We start from the raw sequence: 27892 nt of genomic DNA, 5'->3' as shown, positions 1-27892 counted from the left end.
ACACAGTGTGTTGCATTACAAGAGAGGAACACTGACCTTAGGGAAGCTGAATTTTTCATAATGGGCAGTAAGCATGCTTGCCCTTTACTCGGGAAGGAAACACTATCTCTGGGTTCCAAGGCTGTTTGCTATATAAACATCCTTGAAAAGGTAGCCCAGAACAAAGGAGGGCCATTGCCTCACTCACAAGACATCTGAGAGAGCTAGGAAAATGGTCTTCCAACAATACTGAGTGAAGGCAGCTTTATACAAAAAGAGTACAGACTGTGTATTCCATTTGTTTGAATTTCTAGAACACACCAATCTAACCTATGGGAGGAAAAACACTAGAATAGTTGTTGCATGGGGGTAGGTATGTAGACTGAGGAGGGACATGCAGGATCATACTGGAGTGATAATATTCAAGGTCTGGAGAGTGGTTCAGATTACAAAAGCGGAGACATTTGTCAAAGTTATTGAAAGGTGCACTTACAATTTGTGCATTTCATCATATATCAATTTTACCTCAGAAAAAGATATTGAACTCTAGTTAATGATATGCAGGCTGAAGGATTTAAGGGGGGAGTGTATTGATATCTGTAACTTCTTTTGAAATGCATTGAAAAGATGGAATAATGGATCCAAAGAGAGAGAGCACAGGTGTAAGGTTATGTGAAAAAACAGGCATAGGAAAAGTATCATACAATCTAGATATTGAATATAATGGTGTTCACCGTTAAAATTCTATCAACTTCTTTTCATGTTTTAAATGTTTCATTTAAAATATGTTAAAAATACATCTCTGACACAGAGACACTATGAGTGAGAGAAATCTTGGCATATTTAAATTTTTTTTTAAAGTAATAAACTGAAATTAAAATTATTATTATTTACAAAGTATCTATCTAGTAAAGACCAACGTGTACATGGCAGTATATTGGACATTACCAACAAATCTCAGAAAATTAAATATGCCAGTGACTAACAATCAGACATTTTAGATTCTTTATATAATTGGAAAGGGAGGAGAAGGTGAATGGTGGAGGGGCAGACACAGAGACAAAAAGAGGTGAATAAGAAGTAATAAATGAACATGAATGGAATTAAGAAAAACGAACAGAGTTCTTAAATTCATCTACAAAGAGCATCTGCAGAATTAATTACAGACTGTATACTCTGGACTGCAGGATGACACCTGAATTAGAAAGGCAGCAGGCAGGTGATTTAGAGAACAACATAAGGGACCATGGGCCATGAAACTAAAGCAACAATTGATACTGAGATCCTGATCTCCCTTTAAGCATATTTTCTGAAGCGTTACACTTGATCCCTTCCTCCCAGGCAATTTCTACCTTCTGCTTGGGGCTGATCTGGCTTTGAGAACAGTGTGATATTCACCCTTTACTACAGTGGTCGGTGATGGGGATAAGCACAGCAAACATGAGTCAATGAGAAGTGTGTCCACTTTTCCTTTTAGAGATGAGCAAAAAATTAAGACCCTCTCACACTGCACATGTAATAAAGATTCCAAGTTTATCGTTTTGGTTTTTATCCAATGGAAAAAAAAAATCACTAAAAACTTAGCCTTCCACGACTAAAGTTGCTTGCCCCCATCTGAAGTCCTACAAGAGTGATTTTTAAACTAAATTTTTAAACAAATTTAAAGAACTCCAGAGTTCAGAGAAACACTTCAATGATTCTGAAATTTATCCAACTTTCTTTTAACTATATTTTTAAAGTACTTTAAAATCAATAACATAAAACACTCATACTATACTCCAAAATAAGTCAGCAGAAATCCTGACATGTTACCCTGTGTGTGTGCGTGTGTGTGTATACATGCACGTGCAGACAGATTTCTATTGGTATCTTTCATGTGTGTATTAAAACCTGTGGTTTTGATTTACAGTACAATAGTACAGTTCTGTATTGCTCTTTCATTAAAGATTCGGGCTTGTTCACAGCCACTTACAAAAAAAAAAATCAAACAAGGGCAATTACTATTAGAGCACAAGTGACACCTACAAATGTGGCAAGACCCAGGTACATAACAGAATTGTCAGCTCTTTAATAACAAGTCAACACATAATATGCTTTGTTATAATACTTTGAGAATTCTTCATTGAATTATCAGTATGTGTTTGAAATGAAAATACCTTTAAAGCTAGAGTTTTCCATTTCTTTTTTTAATTAAGAAATTTTTTTCAATGTTTATTCTTTTTGAGAGAGAGACAAAGCATGAGCAGGTGAGGAGCAGAAAAGGAGGGAGATACAGATTCAAAGCAGGCTCCAGGCTCTGAGCTGTCAGCACAGAGCCCAATACGGGGTTCAAAATCACAGATCACAAGATGATGACCTGAGCCTGAGTCAGACATTTAACTGATTGAACCACCCAGGCACCTCCTAGAGTTTTCCATTTCTTGACAAAAAGCAGGAGTTTTAACAATGTGCTGAGTCATTAAACTCAGAGTAAAACAAGTTCCTTTATGCTAAGAATAATGAATTCTTCACTTGTTTCTACTATGTGGACAGTGCCCAAAACTTCCGTATAAAATCATCATACAAGAGCAAGCAAATATTATGATATTATTTCATGTTGTGATTCTTCTTTTTGAAAATAAAAAATGTTTCAGGGGCACCTGGGTGGCTAGGTTGGTCAAGCATCTGACTCCTGATTTTGGCTCAGGTCATGATCTCATTCATGGTTCTGTAGGTTCAAGCCCCATATCAGGTTCTGCACTGACAGTGTGGAGGAGCCTGCTCCGGATTCTCTATCAGGCTCTGTGCTGATATCTAGCTCAAAGCCTGGAGCCTGTCTTCAGATTCTGTACCTCCTCTGTATGACACTCCTTTGCTCATGCTCTCTCTCTCTGTCTGTCAAAAATAAATAAAAAAACATTTAAACATTTAAGAAAAAAATAAAAATGTTTCAAACATTCATGTATTTCAAATAATGAAATTTTAAGCAAGGTATTTGTATGATTAATGATAAGAGGCAATGTCATTTTCAAATAAAAAGAAATGAAAATAAAAATTTTTTTAAGTGTAAACTGAATAATTTAGTGGTTTAGAATATAAAATTATATCATGTATTCTTTTTAATTTTTTAAAAATGTTTATTTATTTTTGAGAGAGAGAGAAACAGAGCATAAGCAGGGGAGGGGCAGAGAGAGAGAGAGAGAGAGAGAGAGAGAGAGAGAGAGGGAGATAACAGAATCTGAAGCAGGCTGTAGGCTCCAAGCTGTCAGCACAGAGCCCAATGTATGGCTTGAATCCAATAACTGAGATCATGACCTGGGCTGAAGTTAGACGTTTAACCAACTGAGCCACCCAGAGGCCCCTCAAATTATATCATTTAAAATTAACCTACTAGGGACACCTGGGTGGCTCACTCAGTGAAGTGTCTGAGTTCGGCTCAGGTCATGACCTCATGGTTTGAAAATTCAAGCCGTGCATCAGGCTATGCGCTCACAGCACAGGGCCTGCTTGGGATTCTCTCTCTCCCTCTCTCTCACTCCCCCACTTGCTCATTCTCTCAATAAAAAATTAAACTTTAAAAAGTTAATCTACTAAATTGAATATGAGAGAAAAGAGGTATGGATAGAGAAAACGTTTAGATTTAGCAATGTGGTTTTTTACAATGTTACTAGGCTTACAAAGTTAATGTCAAGAATAAAACTAAAACTAAGTTTGAACATAAAGCACAAAATAAAATAAATGCAACTGAATTACTTTATTTTATTTTATTTTATTTGAGAGAGACAACACAAATGGAGGAGAGATGCAGAGAGAGAGAGAGAGAGAGAGAGAGAGAGAGAGAGAGAGAGAGAGAGAAAGAATCCCAAATGGCCTCCATGCTAAGCGTAGAACCCAAAACATGGCTCCATCTCACAACCATGAAATCATGACCTGAGCCAAAGTCAAGAATTGGACACAGGCACTTAACTGACTGAGCTACCCAGGCAACTCTAAATGTAACTGAAATTTTACCTGACAGAAGGGTTCTGACATATTTGAAGAATTTTTTTGAATGACAACACAGGATAACTTAAAAGGAAATTTTAAGATATATTTAAAAATATACATGTTCACTTTCAGCCAAGAATACCATTTAAAATAGCTGAGGTATCTGGTCATCTAAAACCTCCCAACTAGGCATTTATAATTCAAGGATGCAAATACTTTTTAAATATTGCCAGTGATTCACCACACAAACAAAATTGTCTTACAATGCTGTCAAGCTATCAAATCTTTTTGTAAAAAAGAAACTGCTACTGAGAAAACCAGCTCCCATCTTTTACGGAATATTGTTTTTATTTCCACCATATTTTTTTATTTATTGTTTTCTTTATGTATTTTTGAGAGACAGAGACAGGGGAGGGTCAGAGAGAGAGGGAGACACAGAATCTGAAGCAGCCTCCAGGCTCTGAGCTAGCTGTCAGCACAGAGCCCGACACGGGGCTTGAACCCATGAACTGTGAGATCATGACCTGAACCAAAGCTGGACGCTTAACCAACTGAACCATCCAGGTGCCCCTCCATCATATTTATTGAACACAGTAATTTTCAATAAGTTGTGAGGGGTGAGTGGCACTTTTTAGGTCGTACAGCCATAGATATTGAAGCTGGAAGGTTACTCAGACATCTCATTCTTGGAAGATACAAATATTGCAAAAGTCATTAAAATAGCAAGAGCATAAAGGAATTCTAGAATATGCATTATTGGAATGCCACTGTAACCACCATTTCAGATGCTACAAATATTCTGGTTGCCCTCTCCTCCAAGGCAAGTAGGCCTGCACTTCACTCTGCATTTTAAATCAGGCATGGTCACGTGACATGCTAATGAAAATGTGAGTATAGATGACAAGTACATTTTTTTGTAGACACTTTTAGAGATAGTACACAATCTGCCCTATTCCCATTTCCTGCCTCAACAATTTTACAAGAAGGTTTCATAAGGGAGCCTCCATTTGTCTGAGTCCTGATATGAGGATCATGAGTAGAAGGAAGGCACTGCAGACCACATTGCACATGTAGTCTGAGAGAGAGAAAACTTTCCCTGTGTATGCTACTGAAAATTTCAGATTGTTTTTACCATAACACAACCTAAAATTTCCTGGGTTGTACAGACAAAGAGAATCTAGAAGTGAGCTGTGGCCATATCCAAAACTTAAAATATCTGGCATTATCTTACAGGTTGCCAAATGGAAGGAAAATTATGCTGGATGGCATACCCTGCTATGTGGCATCAATGCATTTAGTAAAACTGTCACATAACAAAGTATCTCAGTCACTCTTAAAAACGAACAGCCAAGAATCATCAGACACTTCAACATTGAAGAAAAGAGCCAAAACAAGCAAACAAAAAAGAGCCTGGAAGAAATAAGATGATATAAGGAGAAGAAATCATTAGAAACTGCAATTAGCATCCTCAGATAGATAAAAGATTACGCTGCATCCATGAAACTACTTTGGATTCTCCTGAAAACAAGAAGGAGCTCTTGAAAATTGAGTATATTACTAGGAAAAATTCAATAGGAGTGTTAGAAAATTGATTGCATATTCCAAAAGAGCATGAAGGCAAAAACGACAATAAGAGTGAAAGGCTTAAAATAAAATACAGCATCCAACAGTAAGAGTTAAAGAAAGAAAGAATTAAGAAAGGAAAAAGCCTTATTAAGAATAATAGTTCCAGGGCGCCTGGGTGGCTCAGTAGGTTGGGTGTCTGACTTTTAGCTCAGGTCATGATCTCACAGTCCGTGGGTTCGAGCCCTACATCGGGCTCCAAGCTGACAGCTCTGCTTCAGATTCTGTGTCTCCCTTGCCTTCTGCCCCTCCCCGCCTCATACTCTGACTCTCTCTCTCAAAATTAAAAATAAAGACATAAAAAAAAATTTTTTTAAGAATAATAGTTCCAAGAGGAGAAGGACACACGTTTTCACATTGAAAAGATCAAGTCATTTAAAAAATTACTTTAAAAACTGTTGCACATCACAGTAAAACCTCAACAACTGAAGTTTGGTGGGAGGAAAGGAACTTAAAAGCTTCTAAGGCGAAAGAAAAGAAAATGGTGGGCTCTTATAAAAAGAAGTAAGAATCAAGATAGAATCTGACTTTTGAACAGCAACATTGAACACTGGAAGAAAATAGAAAAAAATATTTTCAAACCTGCTGAAAAAGCACTTCTTTTATTTTTTAATTTTTAAAAAATTATTTACTTATTTTTGAACGACAGAGAGAGAAAGAGTATGAGTGGGGGAGTGGCAGAGAAAGAGGGAGACACAGAATTCAAAGCAGGCTCTAGGCTCCAAACCATCAGCACAGAGCCTGACACAGGGCTCAAACCCACAAACCAGAGATCATGACCTGAGCCGAAGTAGGACACCTAACTGGCTGAGCCACCCCCGTGACCCCTGAAAAAAAGCATTTCTATATGAATTTTGTATCTAGCCAAACTATCCCAGAGTCTTGAAAACTTTACCTCCTTAGTACTCCTTTTCTTAAGAAGCAGTTTAAGAAGGTTCTCCATCAAAACAGGGAGAAAAAAACAAGATGAAGACATGAGATCCAGAAATCACAGTAAAGAAGCAAAGAAAATTCCCAAGATGAGAGTAAAGGAAAGCATGGGGACAACAGCTCTCCAGCAGGCCTGCACAGAACAACAAAGTTTATGCTAGAGCAAGACCGTGGTAAGCTCTAGGAGAGATGCACCAAGGGCCAGGGGCGGGGTGGGGGTGGATTTGGCAGATGTTCTGGGAGGTTTGAAGCTACTGAGGAGCCTTCCAGTTCTGCTGAAATTTTGGAGACAGGTTAATGACACATACATAGAAAATTAAGCAAAATATAAAGAAATAAAAGGCAATTATCAACTGTAGAAGCTGTTTTTAAAAAAGGAAAAGAAATGACAATATATTGTGATTCCTCTGTAAACATATATGTAGCTACAATAAAGTGAGTACTAAATATTAATTTAACCAAAAATTGTGAACTTTCTTTTTATGAATAAGGGAAGAGAGAGAGGGAAACAAACCACAAGAAACTCTTAATGATAGAAACAAACTATGGGTTGACAGAGGCAGGTGGGTGGGAGACGAGCTAGATGTGTGATGGGTACTAAGGAGGGCCCTTATGAGCACTGGGTGTTGAATGTAAGTGACTGAATCACTGAATTCTACTCCTGAAACCAATATTGCACTGTATGTCAACGAACAGAACTTTAAATTTAAAAAAGGGAAAAAAAACGGAAAGAGGTAGTGTAAAATATATAAATCTCTGTTTTAGTTTTTAAAGTATTTTAAAACTGAGAGAGAGAGAGTGAGTGAGAATGAGTGAGAAAGGGGCAGAAAGAGAGGGAGAGAGAGGAATCCAAACAGCCCTACTGGGGGCTTGATCCCAGGAACCGTGAGATCATGACCTGAGCCAAAATCAAGAGTAGGACACCTAACTGAGCCACCTAGGCGCCCCTCATGCTTTTATTTTAATTCCAGTTACTTAACACACAGTGTTATATTGGTTTTAGGGGAATACTATAATAATTTAACACTTTCATACATCACCCTGTGCTCATCATAGTAAGTGCACTCCTTAATTCCCATAACCATCACCTATTTAACCCATCCCCCACCATCCACCTCCCCTCTGATAATCATCTGTTCTCTATAGTTAAGAATCTGTTTCTTCGATTGCCTCTCTTTTTTCCCTTTGCCCATTTGTTTTGTTTCTTAAATTCTACATGAGTGAAATTATATAGTATCTACCTTTCTCTGACTGATTCATTTCGCTTATCATAACTCTAGTTCCATCCATGTTGTTGCAAATGACAAGATTTCACTCTTTTTATGGCTCAGTAATATTCCACTGTATATATAAAACCACATCCTCTTTACACATTCATTAGTTGACGGACACTCGGGCTGTTTCCATAGTTTAGCTGTTGTAGATAATGCTACTACTATAAACATAAGGGTACATGTATACCTTTGAATTAGTATTTTTGTATTCTTTGGGTAAATACCTAGTAGTTTATGAAACACAGCAGTAAATACTAGAAGAAAAAGTTAGCCAATTTTATTTTGGCTTTCAAATATAAAAAAGAAAGAGACAGGAAAGGGGTACAGGTTTGCCTTTCCTTTCTTCCTTCTAAGCCTTATGGAGCTATTTGATTTTTTTAACTATTAATTTGATAAAACTAAACTTAAGAAACAGAATTAGAGAGAGAGATCTAAGTGCACTATTTCAATTGCTCCTGATCGATCCATTTATTCCTCCATCCTTCGTAAAGTGACCTTTGTACCAAACTCTAAAGAAATGTTCTAAGGTCACTCTTTGGCCTTCTTTGGTGCAAATCCAGTGGATTCTTCAATCTTATCATATTTATCAGCTTTATAACACTTGACATTAAACACTCCCACACTGCTCTTGGCATCTGAGATCCTAAGGCCTAATATTCTTCTTCATGCCTCTACTCACTCTCCTTCAGTTATATCCATAAGCTCGTCTTCCTTGGTTTTTTAAATTATTGATGTTTCTAATGTCCCATTTTGGCCTTTTCACTGTATCTGTTTTCCCTGGGATATTCTCTGTATTCCCTTAGTTTCAACTACTACTTATATAACTTCCCTTATTCCAGCTCAGACTTCTCTACTGAGCTCTAGTCTCATATATCTAACTGCATACTACATATTTTCATATGACTCTCCTTCATTATGTCCCAAAGTGAACTAACTCATATCTTCTACTAATAACAGCAAACACATAGAGTGCTTACATGCCAGAAGTTACTCTAAGCATTTCACACCCATTAACTCATGTGTAAATGAAGCTAATGAAGTAGGTGAAGAGGATTAAAGGTCCCAACTTCCAGTTGTTCACAGAGTTGAAGAGTACAGCACAGAGAATACAGTCAATATTTTAATGTTGTATGGTGACTATATTTACTGTGGTGAGCACTGAATAACGTATAGAATTGTCAAAACATGGGGCACCTGGGTGGCTCATTCGGTTAAGCGTTGGACTCTTGTTCGGCTCAGGTCATGATCCCCGGGTCACGGGACCGAGTGCTACATTGGGCTTGGTGCAGAGTGGGCAGCCTGCTTGGGATTCTCTCTCCCTCCCTCTCTTTCTGCCCCTCCCCCCACTCATACTTTCTCTCTCTCAAAATAAGTAAATAAATATTAAAAAAAGAATTGTTGAATCACTATGTCGTCCACTTGAAATATAACAACACATGTCAGCTGTACTTCAACAGCAATTTAACGAAGCTAATAATAGAAATTAAAACACAAGAGACTAAGTAACACACCCATGGTCACCAAGCTAGTAAATGGGAAAGCCAGGATTTTAAACCAGTCGATTTGGCTTAGGGGTGCAGCCTCTTAAGTGTACTATATTATCTTACTAGTCAGTTCTTCTTAATGTATTCCTTACCCAATGAAAAGTCACCGTCATCCATTCTGTTACTTAAGAAAGGAACCTCCATCTTCCTCAACCCCACATCAACCAGTCACAATTCATTAATACTAACTTTACTTCCTTAACACATATAGAATATGCTCTCTTCCTTCCATTTTCCTAATATAATTCTTCACCATATCTCACTTAAACTGGAAAAAAACAGCTTCCTATGGTGTCTTTGCTTTTAATCCATTCTCCACATTCCCATGAGAGTGAACATTCGAAAGCACAGATTTGCTCCTTCTCTCACATATGTCCATGAAATTATCCTTCTCATAAATACAAGCTTAAAGAGTTTCAGTGTGATCCCACAGTGCTCGTTATGAAGTTTAAACCCTGAATCCTTTATTTGCTAGCCTCTGCCTATACTCCCAGGCTTAATTCTTACCATACTCTTCCACTCCTTCTCTACTCTTTAGCTGTAGACCTCACGCACCGGGGGTCTCTGTGCATACTCCTCCCTCTCCCTGGAACTCCCTTCTGCTACTCTCTTCTTCTCTACCTTCTCCACCATGGCCAAGTCTCAGTTAAATAATGTCCTTTTCTGTTTTTATAGTATGTGGTATACATCTATAATAAACTTTCTGATTACCATGGCTGTAATAATGGGTCTATTCCTCTGAATTGGCTGCAAGCTCTTAGAAGATCATGATAACGCATCATTTCATCCCTCCAATAGGAAACGAAGGCAGACAGGTTATGTAGTCATTCAATGCCACCCAACTAATGACCAGAGAAATGTTATCTAAATTCAGATCTGCATGACTCCAAAGCTAATCATGATTTTTATGCAGAAGGAGTGAACATGATGAATGTAATATTTTGTGATAGGCTATTACAACTTAAGATGAACAGAATCCTTCTCATATTCCAGGGTAGCAATCTAGTGATGTCTCTTAAAGTAATTCTGAATAAGGGCAGGACTCTCTTAGCAGCTTCATCACACCTTCTTCCTTTTTGTATTGTCTCTTCCATTCAAAACGACAGGTCTTTTATAAAAGTTCTGGCTGAGAAAATGGAGTACTGATAATTACTATTATAAGAGTTTTAAAAATATTATCTTGAAAGCTGCAATTTAGAGATGAAGAAACTAAATCCCAAATTAACTCTAGATAATTAAATGCCCAAAGTCTTAAGGCCACCAAAGTAAAAATAAACAAATGAGACTACATCAAACTAAAAAGCTTCTGCACAGCAAAAGAAAACACAAACAACAAACAAAAAGCAATTTCAGCCATTTCAAGTGGTTGAATTGGCAACCACTGAATGGGAGAAAATATTTGCAAATCATCTATCTAATACTTTGTATCTGAAATATACAAAGAATTCATACAACTCAATGGCACAAAACAATCTGATTAAAAAAATGGAAGATCTGAATGGACATTTTTCCAAGAAGACATACAGATGGCCAACAGATACATGAAAAGATGCTCAACATCACTAATCATTAGGGAAACGCAAATCAATACAACAATGAGGTATCACTTCACACCTGTCAGAATGGCTGTATCAAAAAGATAAGAGATAACAAGTGTTGGTGAGGATGTGGAGAAAAGGGAACCCTCCTGCACTGTTAGGTAGAATGTAAATAGTACAATCACTATGAAAAACTGTATGGAGTTTCCTCAAAAATTTTTAAATATATCTACCATATGATCCAGAAATTCTATTTCTGGGTATTTATCAGAAAAAAATGAAAACACTAATACAAAAATAATTACACACCCTCATGTTTACTAGAGCATTATTTACAATAACCACGATACAGAAACAAACTAAGTGTTCACTCACAAATAAATGTATAAAGAAAATGTGATATATATATATGTATAACTTCTGAGCCATAAAAAAGAATGAAATCTTGCCATTTGTAACAACATGGATGGATCCTGAGGGCATAAATAAATACGTTGGATAATAAAAGAAATACGGTGATCTCACTTATCTGTGGAATCTTAAAAACAAACAAAACCCTAAACTCACAGATACAGAGAACAGACTAACGGTTCCCAAAGGCAGAAGTAGAAATGGGTGAATTGAATAAAGGGGGTCAAAAGGTACTTCCAGGGGCACCTGGATGGCTCAGTGAGTAGAACATACAACTTTTGATCTCGGGGTCATGAATTCAAACCCCACATTGGGCACAGACCTTAATTTAAAAAAAGCATTTCCAATTATAAAATAAATATGGAGGGAAAATTTCCAAAGGCTTACAACTAGTTAGTGGCAGCACTGGGACAAGATCAGGTTTCCTATATTGAAAGTGAGTGTTCTTTTTCACTATCTACGTAATGCTGTTTCTCAGAAGCCTAACATTAAAGTATTTTACAGATTAACAGAGTAAATCTGTATTACTGATTAACCTGAATGAAGCTTTCCTCATAGTAAAGTTAGCTAACTTGCAAATCTATTGTCATTATAATATATTGTCATTGTAATATATTGTCAAAGTTGTAAGAACCACCTCTAACCAACTTGAAAAAAAGTATTTTTCTTCAATAAACTTACATTTTAAAAGACATGGATGAAATAACATCAATGACCTCCTCAAGAGACATGTGTATCTCCTCTAGAGGACAGACCAATTGAATTTTATGCCCAATAGAAATGTTCTACATTTGCATTGTCTACGATGGTGGCTACTTAGTAGCCACACGTAACTAATGAACACTTAAATTACTGTTAGTGCAACTGAGGAACCAAATATTTTATTTAATTTTTATTAACTTAAAATTCAATAGCCATATAGGCTAGTGACTACCATCTTGGATACAGTCTTAGAGTTACATCATAAAGTTCTGAGACCTACTGAGAAGTATTTGTCTTTTTTTTTAATCTTTATTTATTCTTGAGAGAGAGACAGGGTGTGAGCAAGGGAGGAGCACAGAAAGAGGGACACACAGAATCTCAAACAGGCTCCAGGCTCTGAGCTGTCAGCACAGAGCCTAATGTGGGGCTCGAACCCATGAACCCCAAGATCATGATCTGAGCTGAAGTCAGATGCTCAACCAACAGAGCCACCTAGGCACCTCTGAGTGTTACTTTTCATAGAACGTGTGGAAATAGATTACATCTCTGTACCATTCAGTCATATTAATGTAAAAAATTAGCACAGAGTAATGACTATGAGATATCACATTATTCTGAAGTGGTTTTAACTCGATGACCACCTTCATCTTCCAGTCTACGTATCAGAGAGCAGGATACCATATGCCATGGGAGAAAACCTTTATGACTAGTCCAAGGTTGGGCAAAGAATGAACAAACCCTCCTCCTCTAAAAAAAAAAATCAGAGAGTCTCTTCAAGTGCCCAGCCTGCTCCAATGATCACAGAAGGGTCACAAAGCCCCAGGGGATCTTTCCAGGCATGAAACAATTTCCATAACTCAGCTCTAATTCTTTCACTGGATAAATCACTAGATACATGTAAGGCAAAGTCCCACATACACCAAATAATAATTTTTACATTACTATAAATTGTACAAAATAACCAAAGAGAAAAGAAACACAGGTAGTTTTAGGAAAGGGCTTCATTAATTTATGACTTCATGTGGATTTATGTGCTTCATACAGATTTTCTAATATTTAAATACTTGTCTAAAAAAACTGTCTTCTAGCTAGGGATATTATTATTTTAATATCACGAAAAATGTGGAAAGGGAATAATTTTATTCATAGGGCTACCATAGTATTTCCCGAATTAGGTCATTAGGTCATCATCTTTCAGTAATGCTGTTTTAATTTCTGTATTTTCATTAGCACACTTCCCAATACTTATTTTCTCCTGTATTCTCCATCTATTTGTTCAACATATTGCATTGCCTTTGCTAATAATTCTTCCTTTCTCTTTCACAAATCTCTTTTCCCTTAAAATCCTGACAATTTTCTTCTGACACTGACCAAACCTAACCAGTATTTTTTGTAAATGAACTATCTGCTGTTGAAAAAAAAAGCACATATATAGGGATTACTGGTCTCTGAATGCACTCAGTTTCCTCCTAGCTTTTCCACCTACCTCTGTAAAGGCCCACAGGGTCACAGATAAGAGAACATGTGAGTGGTTCAACACATCAGTTACTACCATAAATAAGTCCAACATAAATCTCACTGACAGTGGGAAGTCTGGACCAGGAAATAATACAAAAGAACCCACCATCTTGAGGTAGAAAAACCTGTGATTTGTGTATGTTCCAAGGGCAAATGATTTGTATGTGTTCCAGAAGCACAGCACATAGACACTATACCTATTCATACATGCGTGGTGCTCAGCTTGCTTAAAAATAAACACAGTAACTTAGCACCAGGGGTACCACAGAACAGGTTTCAAAAATGTTTTTAGTAAAGATGAGCATCTGATCAACTTGTAAGACCCTCTTGTTTCCTGTCTGCGTATGATGGTGGCAATGAGTGAAGTAACAGTAAATCAAAGGCTACTAACAGGATGAGATTAAAAAAACCCCTGAAAATACCAACAAAATGCAAAATAAAAAATGTCAATATACTTATGTATGTTGTTACATCTACCACATAAACTATTTCTGAAATATGTAGGAATTAGTAATAGGAACTGGGGTTTAGTAAGATGCAATTCTTTGAAACCAAGAGGTGATACATCAAGGTAGGCTGAAATCAGCAGCATGACTTGGGTCTCATTATTTAAGCTCTCTGTATATATTAATACCACTTAAATAGGGCTATTATAACAATCAGATGAGTCCATGTATGTCAACTGCTTAATACAGCAGTTGGCATATAGTAAATCTTATACCTAGACCACACCAACATTAAAAGGGGACTTCGCGTGTAATTGTGATAGCATTTTAAAGGTATCTATGGGGTGCCTGGGTGGGTCAGTTGGTTAAGCCCACATTGGGCTCTGCACTGACAGTGTAGAGTCTGCTTGGGATTCTCTCTCTTCCTCTCTCTCTCTGCCCCTCCCCCACTTGCACTTGTTCTCTCTCTCAAAACTAATAAACTTTAAATAATAAAATAAGAATATCTGTTAAGTACTGGCTACTGCTTTTTTCCTACCTCATCACATATAGCACCTGTTCATTTTATAAAATACAAATAAGCAAAACAGAGGGTAGACATTGAGCTGTGAGTTGTTTCAGTGGTGTCTTTCAGGAGTCACTACCATGGCAGAAGACGTCAAGACCAAAATCAAAAGGTACCAGACTGCTCCTTTCAGACAGATGCTTCTCCAACCAGAATGAGACCAGGAACTGCTGGCAGAACTATCTGGACTTCCACCAGTGTGAGAACACAATGAATGCTAAAGGGGTGACGTCTCCATGTGTGAATGCTACCTGCATGTACACAAGTCCCTCTGCCCCATATCCTAGGTGTCAGCCTAGGATGATCTCTGAGCATAAGGCACATTTCCTAGGAAGATGGGAACTGCCTCTATCCCACCTCACCTGTCCTCCATTCTTCTCCCAGAGTTGTGAAGGCAGCACAGGGTACATGGTGATCCCTACCCTGGGATCCTGAATCACAACTTAACTTATAATAACTAATTATTGGAAATATGTTTTAAAAAGAAAACAAGGGGTTCTGGGGTGGTTCAGCTGGTTAAGTGTCTGAGTCTTGGTTTGGGCTCAGGTTATGTTCCCATGGTTTATGAGATGGAGCCCCTACGTCAGGCTCTGGCTGACAGTGCAGAGTCTGTCTCTGGGATTCGTTCTCCCTTTCTCTCTCTCTCTTTGCCCCTCCCTTGCTCATGCACACTTGCACAAGCTCTCTTTTTCTCAAAATAAATAAACATTAAAAAAAAATAAAAGAAATGCAGGAAGTTAAAAAACAAAACAAAATGGGCGCCTGGGTGGCTCAATCCTTTGAGTGGTCGACTCTTGATTTTGACTCAGGTCAAGATCCCAGGGTCATGAGATTGAATGCCAAGTCGGGCTTTGCCTTAAGTGAGGGCAAGGGCTCCTTAGGAGGAGAACCTGCTTAGGATTTTCTCTCACCTTCTGTCCCTCTCCCCTGCTCCTCATGCTCGCTCTCTCTCTCTCAAATAAAAATAAAGCAAAAACAAAACAAAACAAAGAGTAAAATTCACCTGAAAACGATCACTGGTTTTTTTTATGATTTTTTTGCAATTATTATCACAAACTTCCATTTTTCTCATATGTGTAGATAATAGAGATACAGTTTTTCCTAGACACGGAGACCCAACTAAACCCATTATTTTATATATTTATTTATTTATGCCTATTTTTCATTTGGCAAGGTAATTGCTGTTGCACTGTTTGCCATCTTACTGAACACTTAAGGGCTGTTTTTAGCAGCCAAATGTATCCCCTCCTACCCTTTCCTCCAGGCGAACTCTTATTTGAAACCTCTATATTAAAGAACAGATACAAAGCTGCTCTGGTTGAGCAGAATGGTCTTGTGCTCAGCCTCTTCCTCTCCCAGTGTTCCTCAAAGTACCTCCGAGGAAATCAAGGATACTTCTGAACACAGTTTAACAATCTAAGTTTAAAATCAGCATTAAAAAAAAATTGGCTACATTACTGGATGTTTACAATTTAACTAATACCTAATGATAAATATTTAGTTGTTTCCAATTCTTCGTTTTTACAAAAAGTGCTATGATAAAAATCTTTGTGTATATCTGTTTCTATTTACAGGCTTTTGACATGTATTGCCAAATTATACAGTAGAAACTTGTACTGGTATATATCTCTGCCAGAGGTAGATGAGACTATTTCTCTGCAACTTCCACAACATCAGGTATTATCATTAAAATAATATTAATAATACCTTGCTTTAAATTGCTTTAAACTTCTATTTCTTTAATTTCTATATTTATATTTTTGTGAATTTCTATGTTCCTGTCCTTTGCCCATTTTCAACAAAGGTGCTTGCTTTTCTCACTAATTCACAAACATCTTTACACTACAAAGACATTAACCTTCCAATTTCCTAACAAGTTTTTACAAGTGATTTAAGCCTGATTAATGATACAAATAGTTAATATGAGAAGATCTATACATATTTAACTTATAAATAATGTACTCACTTTACTTAAATGTCTGAATCTCTGCTGTGTAGTAAGTAAACTGTACTTCATAAAATTAAAATATATTTGGAATAAAAGATTTCACTCATTAAAAAACAGCCATCATTACTTTTATAAATAATAGGTAATCTATATATAAAATTGACTTTAAGTGTCAACATCAGTAATGATTAATGATACTGGATTCTAAGAGGAAATGAACTAGTAATAACAAATTAATTTTTTATACATGCAGTTTTAACATGACACGGTACATCTGGAGAGAAACAAGCAGTTAAATATAAATGGGGAAGGTCAAAAAAATTTTAGATCGCAAATAATAACTTTATTACCTGTATTTTCACAGCACATTTAGATAAAGTAAAGCATCTAAATCTGAATTACTTGGGTCTATGTTCATTGTTAATTATGTTCCCTGTTAATATTTAACATTGAAAAATCTAAATAAAATGAAAAATGTTAATGAATTTTACATCTTTTTAGCTGTACGTAATGCTTTAAGAATGAAACATACTCTCAGGATTTCAATTATATGCTATTTTAAAGTCACTGCAATAGGGGCGCCTAGGTGGCTCAGTCAGTTAAGCATCCGGCTTCAGCTCAGGTCAGATCTCACGGTTCGTAGGTTCGAGCCCTGCGTCGGGCTCTGTGCTGACAGCCAGGTCAGAGCCTGGAGCCTGTTTCGGATTCTGTATCTCCCTCTCTCTCTGACCTTCCCCTGCTCGCACTGTCTCTCTCTGTCTCTCAAAAATAAATAAAAAGCATTAAAAAAATAAAAATAAAAAAAATAAAGTCACTGCAATAAACTTCATGCATTTCTAGGTTTTTTTCTCTTATGGAGTTTTATAACATGAAACACTTCTTAAAATTACAGGCCATGAGTTAGATATATAATTTTAATATTCTGCTATAGTATGACTTAACTTATATTATAAATTATACCTAAAACAATTCTATATGTGGTTAAAGCAAATTCAGTGGATAATAAAAGTACTTAAATTTTACAGTATAAAAGGTTTTAAAAATCTTTCAACAATCAGGCTTCTCCAATAAGAGAACCTATCTCTTCATAGTTTATTATGGTGTACAAATAAGACAGTATTTTCAAAAGCATTTAAAGAAGACAACCTTATCAAATAGGCACAAGGGAATAAATTAAGAATGAAAGGCTAGTGGCCAACACCAATGGGGATGCTGGGCATCTTAAACCCGGAAGTATCAGCCTTCTCTAATTCAGACTAATTTTTATAGGATGTGAACCCAGCCAAATGCAGATTATAAACTCTGATTTCAATATGAGCATGAACATCTTACCACTAGCAAATTCTACTCTCATTATTTTCTTTTACTTTTCTTTTAAGATTTTCTTTTTAAGTAATCTCTACACCCCACATGGGGCTCAAACTTACAACAACAACATCAAGAGCCGCATGCTCTATTGACTGAGCCAGCCAGGCGTCCCTCATCATTATCTACCACTGTAAACAAATGCCAAAACTTTCAACTTAAAACTCATTTTAACAATCAGGTATACTTTGCAACCTTCAGCATATCTTGTAGAAATAGTCTTGGTGGGTGTTACCAACTTTTGTTGTTATTTTATTATTATACATTATCCAACTGAAAACTATGCATATAGATAATAGTTCAATTTTGTCAGTTTCAGGGACTCAAAATTTTTTATTCTTCTCTTCCTTTACTCCATTTCATCAGTGATAGATGCTTGATAATTTTTCCTCCCAAATGTCTGTTATTTCCTTTATATTACTGTTTTTCCCTTTCTGAGAAAATGAATAGCCTCACAGACAAGTATTGAAATGATCTCTTCAAACAAGGTAAAAACACAGACTAAAGTGTATGATGGTATATTAAGAAAATATTTTTAAGTTCATAATATAAAAATAGTAATTGTAACAATGTAAAAAAGAATATGGACAAATATTTTTAAGGAAAATACTTATTCTGGGTTATAGGTAAGTCAAAATGTTCATTAAAGTAAGTTTTCGGGGTGCCTGAGTGGGTTAGCCGGTTAAGCATCTGACTCTTGGTTTCAGCTCAGCTCATGATCCCATGATTCATGGGTTTGAGCCCCTCACTGGGCTCTGTGCTGACAGTGCAGAGCCTACTTGGTATTCTCTTTCTCCCTCTCCCTCTACTCCTCCCCTGCTTGAGCTCTTTCTCTCTCTCAAAATAAATAAATAATAATTAAAAAATAAAATACAATAAAATCATTATTTTAGAGAGGTGGTTAGCTGGCTCAGGTGGGAAACACATGAATTTTAATCTTAATGGTCAGGAGTTTGAGCCCCAAATTGGGCATTGAGCCTAATTAAAATAAAAAAATTAAGAATTAAGAAAATCATTTTTAGATATTTAACAATTTTAAAAGGCAATTGTATTGTCCACAAACATTAATTTCATTGTACCATAATCTGGGTCAGGAATCTACCTAAACTATATGCAAAGTTGGTCATTTAGAAATCATTAATCAGTTTGTCTCTCCTTACCTTTCCACCCTTCCAAAGCTCCCTTACTTACTTTCCTTACTGTATCCCAACTACAAACATACTAGATCACCACCTAACAATACCCAACACTTATTCATCTCTGTCAAGAAGCCTTTTCTGAATTCTCTTCCGGCTGTTGGAGACTATGAAAGACGAAAGTAGCTCCTGACAGCCAGGGAGTTGACCCCTCACTATCAGTCAGGTCTTGTGTTGCTGGGAGTTGACTTGACGCTCAGAGCTATGCCAATGTGCTCATAACATAACTTTTATTTGGAAGATAAACAATTTCAGAAAATACCCAACATTAGACAAGACCACTCTGACTTTATCTGAACAGAGACAAAAACAGCACTGACCAAACCAAGAAATGGTCAAACACTCCCTTTTTCTGGTTAATATATCTGCTTCCTTACCAATTCTAGTTTTAGCCCCACCATGTTCTTCCTACCTTCTAGATAGAAATTATTAAAATACTCAACAACAGAATTACTCTTGCTTTTTGAAGGCACAAACCCCCTGCTTTCTTTTTTAAAATTTTTTTAAATGCTTTATTTATTGAGACAGAGAGAGACAGAGCATGAGTGGGGGAAGGTCAGAGAGAGAGGGAGACACAGAATTCAAAGCAGGCTCCAGACTCTGAGCTGTCAGCCCAAAAAGCCAGATTCGGGGCTCGAACCCACGAATTGTGAGATCATGACCTGAGCTGAAGTCAGCCGCTTAACAGACTGAGCCACCCAGGTGCCCCAAATCCCCTGCTTTCTTGACCTTCCCCCAAATCACTTAACATAAACCCAATTCCTGTAAGTCCTTTCTAACACCTTCTCACTGAGATGGTTCAAGGTTCCACATGTGCCATGTCCCTCAGTGCCACAAGTTAATAAATCCAATTATGTCTGATTCAGGTGTGTTCCTGATGCCATTTTTTACATGTTTATTATTAACAATACTATTAGTTCCTATAATGGTTTCATTTTTATTTTAATCTTATTCAAAACATGTAACTTTTTTTCAGTTTATTTATTTATTTTGAGAAAGAGTGAGAGAAGAGGGAGGGGCAGAGAGAGGGAGAGACAGAATCCCAAGCAGGCTTGGTGCGACAAGCCCAGAACCTGACATAAGCTCAAACCAACAAACCATAAGACCATAACCTGAGCTGAGATCAAAAGTCGGATGCTTAACCAACTAAGCCACCCAGGCGCCCTGCAAAACACCTATCCAAAAAGTCTCTTTTTATGTTCTAACACCAAGCTGTTTTTAGTTTCAGTATTTATTACAGTTCATATTATGTTTCATGCATTTAACTTATATGTTAAGTAATTTTTTCATTACAAGCACATATATATTTGTTCCTTCATTTCATAAAAAAGGTAAGTAGCTTAAGAGTACAGTCACTGTGATGAGTATTGAATAAATATAAAATTATTGAAATCATTTAATTGTACAACTGAAATGTAACAGTTTGTTAAATCTACTTCAATAATAAAAAAATGATAAGCTCCTTATGGATTCAAATATTTATACCTTTTTATCACTACAGAGAAGGCTGCAGATTGTTACTAATTCCTTTTATTTACTAGTACTTTCCAAATTCTATTCCTGGATCTTCTTCTTCAACCCTTATTTCCTTCCTTTTTTAAAAATATTTTTTAATGTTTATTTCTTTTTGAAAGAGAGAGAGCTAGTGTTGAGTGAAAGAGGAACAGAGAAAGAAGGAGACACTGGATCTGAAGCAGACTCCAGACTCTGAGCTGTCAGCACAGAGCCCAATGCAGGACTTGAGAGATCATGACCTGAGCTGAGTTGGGCACTTGACTAAGTCATCCAGGCACCCCCTTATGTTCCTCTTTTTAAGTTTTATTAAAAATTTTTTAAAACATTTATTCATTTTTGAAAGACAGAGAGAGACAGAACATAAGCAGGGGTGGGGCAGACAAGAGAGGAAGAGACAGAATCCAAAGCAGGCTCTAGGCTCTGAGCTGTCAGCACAGAGCTCAACGTGGGGCTCTGAACCCACAAACCATGGAATCATGAGAACTGTGAGATCATGACCTAAGCTGAAGTAGGATGCTTAACCCACTGAGCCACCCAGGCACCCCCTTATTTCTTTTTTTTATGATGCTCTCCAACCTGTCTTTCACAACCATGTACATCTGATGACTTTTATGTAAGCCTGTAACTATAATCCAGACTTCTCTTCTAAAACTCACATGGATATCAAACGGATGGTCATAGGACCATCACATTCCCCCTTGCTAAAACAACTCAACAGTCCTTCTCCTGCTATAAACTTCCATCCTTGTGTCTAACCCAACCACTCAAGCACCCATGTCAGAAATCTAATAATAATTCACATACTTCCCCTTCTCTCACCTTCCACAACTATCAGTTTACCAAGTTTTGAATATTTCTCATGTTTTTCTTAACATCTCTCCTCTTCCAGATGATGTCTAGTATTATCACCTTCATGAAGTTCCTACTGACCTCTCCAGAACTCTTGTTCTCTTACCTCTCTCAAATCTATCCTCCATACAACTCTGCAATAGAAACCATTTAGAGTAAAAATCTGCTCAGGTTAGTTCCCTGCTTTAAATTCTTCAATGACTTAAAATCCATTAAAATCCTTCAGTGGCTCCCTAGCATCAACATGTTCAAGGCCAAAACTTCTACCTCTCCCCACCTCCCGCCTTCAGTCATACTCAATGATTGGAAGTGTCCTAAAAAATACCAGGCATTGGGTATAATGCTCCCTCTGATGAGAATCACATCCTCTAGATGTCTGACAACTACTCCTCTCTCATTAGGCTCAGCTTAATATTCACCTCATATAAAATATTTTCAACACTTTGACAAGCCAAGCATATCCTCCTGATTCCAATGTACAAGCTTTCCTGACAGCAACTACATCACTTTAATATACTTCTGTATTTAAATTCTTTCTCCTATTCTGAACTACAGAGTTCTTGAAGACAGAGCCCATGACTTAATACGACTTTGTATCCAAAGTAACTAATACTATGCCTGGCACAAAAGAGAACTAAGTAAACAAGTAACTGATTTGTTAATTCACAGCAAAAAAAAAAATATATATATATATAAACAAATTAAACAATGGCTACTAACTCAATAGTAAAATTGTGTTCAAAAGCTAAGAAAACACATAAAATCAGGGATATAAACTGGAAGAGAATAATTTTAAAGCTTTAAAAATAAAACAAGTGAGAGAGAGGGAGAGAGAGAGAAAGACAGTGAGTGACCACAGGGGAGGGGCAGAGAGAGAGGGAGACACAAAACCTAAAGCAGGCTCCTGGCTCTGAGCTGTCAGCCAATGCAGGACCCAAACTCATGAACTGTGAGATCATAACCTGAGCTGAAGTCAGACACACAATGACTGGGTCACCCAGGTGCCCCCAATATTCTCATTTTATAATGACATAATATTTAACCCAGATAAATATAAAGTGAAACAGAATAACAAACTTGCACTACACTGTATCTCAACTTTACTAGACACCTGCTAAATGTGATGTGCCTTTCCCATGACCTCCCCTTCTTTGACCTAAATAACAGAACTTTGCTCTCTCGAAAATAACCATGCTATGTAATTTTGCTCCCACTTCTGAATAAAAGAATATTTTCCTCTTTCCTTCATTTTTTTATTCAGAATTCTTCAGAATTTTTTCAGAGATGTTCAGAGTTTTATTTAGAGCTGTTCTCTAAATAACTCAGAAAAAAAATAATATGGGAGAGAGAGCCAAGATGGCAGAGAGGTAGGGAGGCAAGATGGCGGAGAGGGAAGGAACCAAGATTGCGGAGAGGAAGGGAGCTCTGTAAACTTCGTCTGCCCCATCTATCAAACTGAAAAGGATATTACTCTCAGCTGCAAGAGCGGAAAGAGAAAATGCAGACTCCAGAAAGAAGACAACCTCAAAGATGCCCGAGTGAGTGAGAGCGAACTAGGGAGATTGGAAAACGGGCCAACCCAAGACAGGCAGGGGAGGTGGGAATCCTAGCCCAACATGGGGCAAGTGTGCGGAACCCCTGAGAGACAAAAGGGAAGAGAAAGTGAAACTGAGCACGCTCATAGTACTTTCTCTAGGGAAGAGATAAAGAATGTTTACCCTGCTTGAAGAGAGAAACTCTCACTCCATATATAACTGCTAGGTAGCCCAAATCCCAAATCCCGGTGGCACAACGGAAAAAACAGCTTCTAGCCCTGCGCCATCCAGAAAGGGAACTGGTGGCTGTGGCGGCCAGGAGCACTCACTTCAGCCTTGGCAGCGAGACTGGGAGTATGCACCTCATTTCCACGGTGCATCTCGCCTCCAGCACTGGCCTCCATCCCTGGCCAGGTGAATCCAGAATTCTGGGTGCCAACAGTAAAAAAATAGGCCGCACCCCCTAGGCGATCCTGACAGGGAGATGGCGGCACTGGAGGCCGGGGCTCGCACATTGGCTGCAGGTGAACGCAGCTCATTTCTTGCAACTCCTGGTGCCTCAGGCAGCAGCAGCGAGAATCGGGCCGCGCCAAGAGAAACTGATCCCTCCACCAATGTGATCGCAATCCTGGCTGGAGGCTGGGAGTTGGCAATGGTGCCTGTTCGGGGATGCACATCGCCTCCTGCCGCACACCTCACCTCAGGCAGCACACCTCACCTCAGGCAGCGGCAGCACAAATCCCGGCTGGCACCAAGAGAAACTTGATCCCTCCCCCTACACAATCGCTATCCTGGCAGGGGGCTGAGAGTCTGCGGTGGTGTCTGTGAGGGCTTGCACATTTCCTCCGGCAGTGGCAGCACAAATCCCTGCCAGCGCCTAGAGAAACTGCACCCTCCTCCTACAAGATCCTGGCTAAGAAGCCAGCCACCAGAGCAAGTACATCTCATCTGTGGTAGCATAAAAGTGCATGGACTAATATTTTGAAACGAGGCGGACCTGGAAAATACAACTTGGCTCAAGTGCAGCACAAGGATATCAGACTCATTAGACTGGCCTAAAGAGCGTAGTTCCAGCAGAGCTTGGAGCACCACCATTATACGCTCTGCAGCCACCAAGGTGGGGGCCTCTGAGAGCAGCCCTCAAGACCTACTACACGAAACCACGCCTATCCTCGAGGGGGAGCTGCTGCTGCTTTGTTTCCTTTTCACTTTTTTGGTACTTATTTTTTATTACTATTACCTTTATTACTTTAAAATTTTTTTTAATTCTTACTCCTTATTTTCCTTTCTCCCTTCTCACTTTTTCTTTCTTTTTATTTTCGTTTTTTTTCTTTCTTGCAATCCAGATATATTCTCCCATATCTCATCCTTATCTCTCCCTCAACTGGTCATACACTTTTATTTATTTATTTTTTATTTTTTGTTATGTCTTTTATTTATTTTTGAGAGACAGAGAGAGACAGCGCGAGCAGGGGAGGGTCAGACAGAGAGGGAGACACAGAATCTGAAGCAGGCTCCAGGCTCTGAGCTACCTGTCAGCACAGAGCCCAACGCGGGGCTCAAACCCACGAACTGTGAGATCATGACCTGAGCCAAAGCCGGCCACTTAACTGACTGAGCCACCCAGGCACCCCGGTCATACACTTTTAGACTGTCCATTGTCCTTTGTTGTCTCTGCACCCCTTTGTTTTTTTTTCTTTTCAATCTTTCCTCTCCATTTTATTTCCTTCCATTCCCCCTTTTAATTTGCTGGTTTGTATGATTTGTCTGTGCACTTGTGTGCTACTGTTCCCTCTGTGTTTGTCTGTCTGTTTTCCCTTTTAGGGCTGCCCCAAGAAACAAGCCAAAGTGTGCATGACGGCAAGTTCCTAATATTGCTGAATAGAGAAATAATATATTCAAATGCACAACAAGAGAAACTAAGAGACACCATTAAAAGAATACTTCCTGAAATGACAGGCCCTGGACAGTCAATAAGCCTCCTTTAACAGAGCAATATTAACAGGTGCTCAGTGCACAAAGAGCTTCCGAAAGATGAAAAGAAACAGAAAACTAGCAAAAATGACAAAACAAAGGAACTCTACCCTGAAGAACCTCAAGAAAGAAATCACAGCCACAGAAGTGCTCAAGGCAGATCTAGACAACAAACTGGATCAAGAATTTAAAAAACTTATCATAAAATTAATTGCTGGGGTCGAAAAAATCATCAAAGAAGCAACTGAGACAATGACTAGGAACTTTGAAAATAGGTGTGACGAGTTTAAAAAGGCTATAAATGAGATGAATAACAAAATGGAGGCAGCCACCTCAAGGACTGAAGAGGCAGAGAGAAGTATAGGTGAATTAGAAATTACAGTTATAGCAAAACGGGAAGCAGAAAAAGAGAGAGAAACTTATCGAGGAGCAGGAAAGGAGAATTTGAGACCTGAGTGATACAATCAAATGGAACAACATCCGTGTCATAGGAATTCCAGAAGAGGAAGACAGAGAGAAAGGGCGTGAAGGGATACTAGACCAAATTATAATGGAGAATTTCCCAAATCTGGGGAAAGAAATAGACATTCAAATTCAAGAGGCACAAAGAACCCCTTTAAGACGTAATTTGAATCGACCTTCGCCACGACATATCATAGTGAAACTGGCAAAATATAAAGATAAAGAGAGAATTCTGAAAGCAGCTAGTAATAAAAGAGCCCTTACATACAAAGGGAAAGCTATCAGAGTGGTTACAGACCTATCTAATGAAACTTGGCAGGCCAGGAAGGAATGGCAGGAAATCTTCAATGTAATGAACAGAAAAAACATGCAGCCAAGAATCCGTTATCCAGCAAGCCAGTCATTCAAAATAGAAGGAGAGATAAAAGTGTTCCCAAATAAACAAAAACTGAGAGAATTCATCACCACCAAACCAGCCCTACAAGAAATCATAAGATGGACTCTATGAGGGATATGTTGCAAAGAATACAAGGTGCCAGAGACACCACTATAAACATGAATTCTAAGGAGAAAACAATGACTCTAAACCCACATTTTTCAATAATAACACGGAATGTAAATGGACCGAATGCTCCAACCAAATGACACAGGGTAGCAGAATGGATAAAAAAACAAAATCCATCTATTTGCTGTCTATGAGAGACTCATTTTCGACCCGAAGACACCTTCAGGTTGAAAGTAAAGGGATGGAGAAATATCTACCATGCGACTGGAAGCCAAAAGAAAGCTGGAGTAGCCATACTTATATTAGACAAACTGGACTTTAAAGTAAAGGCAGTAACAAGAGATGAAGAAGAACATTATATAATTACAGAGTCTCTCCATCAGGAAGAGTTAACAATTATAAATATCTATGTGTCAAATTCAGAGCACCTAAATACATAAAACAATTCATCACAGACAGAAACAATCTTATTGATAAGAATGTGCTAACTGCAGGGAACTTTAATATTCCACTGACAGCAATGGATATATCAACCAGACAGAAAATCACTAAAGAAACAATGGAACTGAACACCACACTGGAACAGATGGAGTTGACAGATATAATTAGAACTCCAAATCCTGAAATTAGGAAATTCACCTTCTTTTCGAGTGCAAATGGCACATTCTCCAAGACAGGTCACATACTGGGGCATAAAGCAGCCCTCCATAAGTATAAGCAAAGAGATTATACCATGTACACTTTCAGATCACAATGCTATGAAACTTGAAATTAACCACAGGAAAAGTCTGGAAAACCTCCAAAAATGTGGAGGTTAAAAACCACCCTACTAAACAATGATTGGGCTAATCAGGCAATTAGAGAAGAAATTAAAAAATATATGGAAACAAAAGAAAAGGAAAATACAACAATCTAAAATCTCTGGGATACAGCAAAGGCAGTCCTAAGAGGAAAGTATATTGCAATCCAGGCCAATTTCAAGAAACTAGAAAAAGTGCAAATTAAACATCTAACAGAGGACCTACTGGAACTAGAAGGGGAGCAGCAAGAGCACACAAACCCAGCAGAAGAAAAGAACTAATAAAGATCAGGGCAGAAATAAACAATATAGAATCCAAAAGAACAGCTGAACAGATCAATGAAACCAAGAGTTGGTTCTTTGAAAAAGTAAACAAAATTGATAAACCTCTAGCCAGGTTCCTCAGAAAGAAAAGAGAGCACACCCAGATAAACAAAATCATGAATGAAAAAGGATCTATTACAACCAATCCCTTAGAAATAGAAGCAATCATCAGAGATTACTATGAAAAATTATATGCCAACAAACTGGACAACCTAGAAGAAATGAATAAATTCTTAAATGAATATGCACCGCCAAAATTCAAACGCGAAGAGATAGAAAGCATGAATAGACCGAAAACAAGTGAAGAAATTGATCTGTTATCAAAAATCTCCCAACAAATAAGAGCCCAGGGCCAGACGGCTTCCCAGGAGAATTCTACCAGCCATTTAAAGCAGAGCTAATATACTCATTCTTCTCAAACTAGTCCAAAAAATGGTAATAGAAGTAAAACTTCCAGACTCATTCTACAAAACTGGCATCCCCTTGAAAACCAAACCAGAGACCCAGCAAAAAAAGAGAACTACAGTCCAATATCCTTAATGAATACAGATGCAAAAATACTCAACAAGATACTGGCAAATCAAATTCAACAGCATATTAAAAAATTATCCATCATGATCAAGTGGGATTCATTCCTGGGTTACAGACTGGTTCAATATTTGCAAATCCATCAATGTGACACATCACATTAACAAAAGAAAAAATACAAACCATATGATCCTGTCGATAGATGCAGAAAAAGCATTTGACAAAATACAGCACCCGTTCTTAATAAAAACCCTTGAGAAAGTCGGAATAGAAGGAACTTACCTGAACATTATAAAAGCAGTTTATGAAAAGCCCACAGCTAATATCATCCTCAATGGGGAAAAACTGAGAGCTTTCCCCCTGAGATCAGGAACATGACAGGGGTGTCCACTCTCA

General features: G+C 37.8%; 1 protein-coding gene and 1 pseudogene across 1 annotated transcript in view; one reads left to right on the top strand and one right to left on the bottom strand.

Annotated features, from left to right (window-relative positions):
* LIN28B (lin-28 homolog B) overlaps window positions 1-27892 on the bottom strand; it is a 131772-nt gene that overhangs the window by 59132 nt on the left and 44748 nt on the right. The gene's annotated exons all lie outside the window — the stretch shown is intronic.
* LOC115296384 lies at window positions 14577-14888 on the top strand (annotated as a pseudogene).

Source organism: Suricata suricatta, chromosome 7, assembly GCF_006229205.1.
Source record: "Suricata suricatta isolate VVHF042 chromosome 7, meerkat_22Aug2017_6uvM2_HiC, whole genome shotgun sequence".
Lineage (NCBI taxonomy): Eukaryota > Metazoa > Chordata > Mammalia > Carnivora > Herpestidae > Suricata > Suricata suricatta.
The sequence above is the reverse complement of the archived record's forward strand: the minus strand, read 5'-3'. Positions and strand labels throughout refer to the sequence as shown.